The sequence below is a fragment of the Haplochromis burtoni genome, unplaced genomic scaffold (genome assembly GCF_018398535.1).
Source record: "Haplochromis burtoni strain Fernald_Lab_line unplaced genomic scaffold, NCSU_Asbu1 Contig_767, whole genome shotgun sequence".
NCBI classification, from domain to species: Eukaryota; Metazoa; Chordata; class Actinopteri; order Cichliformes; family Cichlidae; genus Haplochromis; species Haplochromis burtoni.
Genome location: NW_024583128.1, coordinates 132,870 through 135,783, shown reverse-complemented (window position 1 = coordinate 135,783; position 2,914 = coordinate 132,870). Strand labels below are relative to the sequence as shown.

The following is a 2,914-nucleotide window of genomic DNA, read 5'->3' as shown; positions in this document are numbered from 1 at the left end:
CAAGGAATATGCTATCTCTCCTTCATCTAAACTTTATAAAAAGAAGGTCTCATTGCAGACAGAATTTAAATTGCTTTATACAAATGACACGATAAGATTACTTACACAACTTCGACATAAGTACTATGAACACGGGGAAAAAAACAGGTAGTTTACTAGCAAGGCAAATTAAAGAAGTTGCAGCTTCAAGACTGATTACAGAAATAAGAACTAGTGCAGGGCAATTAACAACTGACCCAAAGAGAATTAATGATGTATTCCGAGAGTATTATAAAGCACTTTACTCTTCAGACTTAAAAAAAGATCCAAACATAATCGAAAGTTTTTTCGATTCTATTCAAGTTCCATCTATCAATATAGAACACAAACTATTGTTGGAACAACCAATAACATTAAGGGAGATAAATCAGGCTATTCAAAGTATGCGGTGCTCAAAAAGTCCCGGTCCAGATGGGTATAGTGCTGAATTCTATAAGACCTTTAGTGAACAAATTTCACCCGTTCTTTTGGAGGTATATAACGAAGCTCTAACTAAAGGATGCTTACCTTCAACCATGTATGATAGCACTATCTCTCTAATCCACAAGCCTGGTAAGGATCCTTTGGAACCTGGTTCGTACAGACCAATAAGTCTATTGAACGTAGATAATAAAATATTGGCAAAATTCTGGCTATGCGATTAGAGATAGCTCTCCCAACAGTTGTGTCGGAGGACCAAACGGGATTTGTAAAAAATAGACAGTTATCTTTTAATATTAGAAGGCTATTCAATATTATATATACACATAATACTTCTGATCAATCTGAAATACTACTCTCATTAGATGCAGAGAAGGCCTTTGACAGGGTTGAGTGGGATTTCCTTTTCTCGACCCTGTCAAAGTATGGCATAGGCCCTAATTATATCTCTTTTGTTAAGCTGCTTTACAGAAAACCTAAGGCCTCGGTTAATACAAATAATATAACTTCTAGTTCTTTCCTCCTCCACCGCTCTACAAAACAAGGGTGCCCTTTGTCCCCATTGCTATTTGCACTTGTCATAGAACCTCTTGCCATTCAATTACGCTCTACAAAAGATTATAAAGGAATAAGGAGATTTGGTGTAGAACATAAGGTGTCTCTCTATGCAGATGATTTGTTGCTATATATCACTGACCCTACTAAATCATTGCCAAAAATTATGACAGTTTTAACTGAATTTGGGAAAATTTCTGGATACAAAATCAACTTAACAAAAAGCATATTGTTTCCGATTAGTTCTTTAGAAAAATTAGATAGCACTACATTGATCTCGTTTCCTTTTACAATCTCAAATACCTTCAAATATTTTGGAATAACTGTAACCCGTGAATTCTCTGGCCTTTTTAAACATAATTTTATTAATTTATACCATCAAACTGAACAGAACTTGGAAAGACTGTCTAAACTGCCCATCTCGCTTGCTGGCCGAGTAAATATCATTAGGATGAGATAGAGATGTAAAAAAAGTAACTGATACAAGTCTACATCTGTAGTTTTAGATTGAATGATCGACAGGGAGACGGAGAGAGAGAAAATGCATTGTTCTATTTACCTCAAGGGAGTGTTTGTCCCCCTTTAGGAAATAGTCTTTCACCATATTGTCACCCTTCAGATTGAATTTAAAAGCTATCCAGTTGTATGAGCGGTGTTTCTCTATGTAGACCGTATGATCATCTAAAAAAACCAAACAAAATAACATTAACTTTACTTCTTTATTAGTGACACAATAACCCATTTCATGCAATAAATCAGTGCACATATAAAGCTATCAGTGTAAACAATGCTGTTTCCTGTTTTTGGATTGCCACTTAGACAAATCTGAATGATTTTGCTGTTAAAATTCTTACTTGTTTGGGAGTCAACAGCACACAGCTTGAGTCCATTGTACAATTTCTGGACTTTCACAAACTTCCCATCTTTAATCTTCAGAACACGTGAATTCATCCTGTCAGCTCAGAGGGGTTCTGGCACGAGGAGGAGAACGTTAAGACCAGCAGAGATCTTAAACAATAGGAGGTACACAGACTGGACTCCTTGTTCAGTAATTTGACTTAATAGGATTAGATGTTTGTTCCTAGTTCATGAATGCTTTCTGGAAATGATCTTAAGTTCCTTGCAGCTTTGAAGGTTTCCAGCTTGTGATTTATTTCTGTGATTACTGATATATCCATCTTTAAAATTAGAGGATAAGAGATTTAAAAAAGTCCTTTCTTGAATAAATTTCTTATGGAGAATGAAACAAACATAAAGAGCAAAATAAAATATGATGCAGGGGGGACATTTCAGCATATTGTTCGTTTGAATTTTGCAAAAACACATAATAGCACTCTTAAATAATAATAATAATACGTTTAGTGTAATATTTATCTACTTATTCAGCTACTTCTGGAGTCAGAGTAGCTAATATAACAGATTTTAGCTTTTATTGAACTATTACCAAGTTGGAGTCTTGAGTTATGAAGCCCTGTGTAAACAACAGCTATTTCACGGAGAAAATCGGGAGCGCATGACAAATAAACCTTCAGATAGTTTTTGCAGCGACTGCTGCAGGCTGCTTTCACACCGCTGTCGGAGAGTGCAGTGCAGCCTGCGTTATTTTTAAACCACTTTACTGAGAACAGTACTGAGAACTGAGAACAGCTAAAGAACGCTGTTGCGCATGCACAAATTAAAGCACCTGTGACTTACCGGCTGTGAAGATGTCTGAAGTAGAAGCGCAGTTTGTAACTTTAGCCCGCGGTGCCGGAAAGGAGACTTAAATAGGAGGCGAGTAATCTGTGGTCATTGCGCAAGCTTGTGACGTGGGAGTGCTGGACGTGGGTTTATCGTTTCTGTTATTCTAGACTGGCGACCTGACCACGGTGTTTTAATATATAATAGACGCCTATAATAT

General features: G+C 36.6%; 1 long non-coding RNA gene across 1 annotated transcript; it reads right to left on the bottom strand.

The window, feature by feature from the left end:
- Positions 1 to 1,547: 1,547 nt before the first annotated feature.
- On the bottom strand, positions 1,548 to 2,813 carry LOC121812734. Its single transcript, XR_006053277.1, has 3 exons — positions 2,710 to 2,813; positions 1,869 to 1,985; positions 1,548 to 1,695 (listed from the first exon to the last, which is right to left on the bottom strand). It is a non-coding gene; the product is annotated as an uncharacterized LOC121812734 (long non-coding RNA).
- Positions 2,814 to 2,914: the final 101 nt, after the last annotated feature.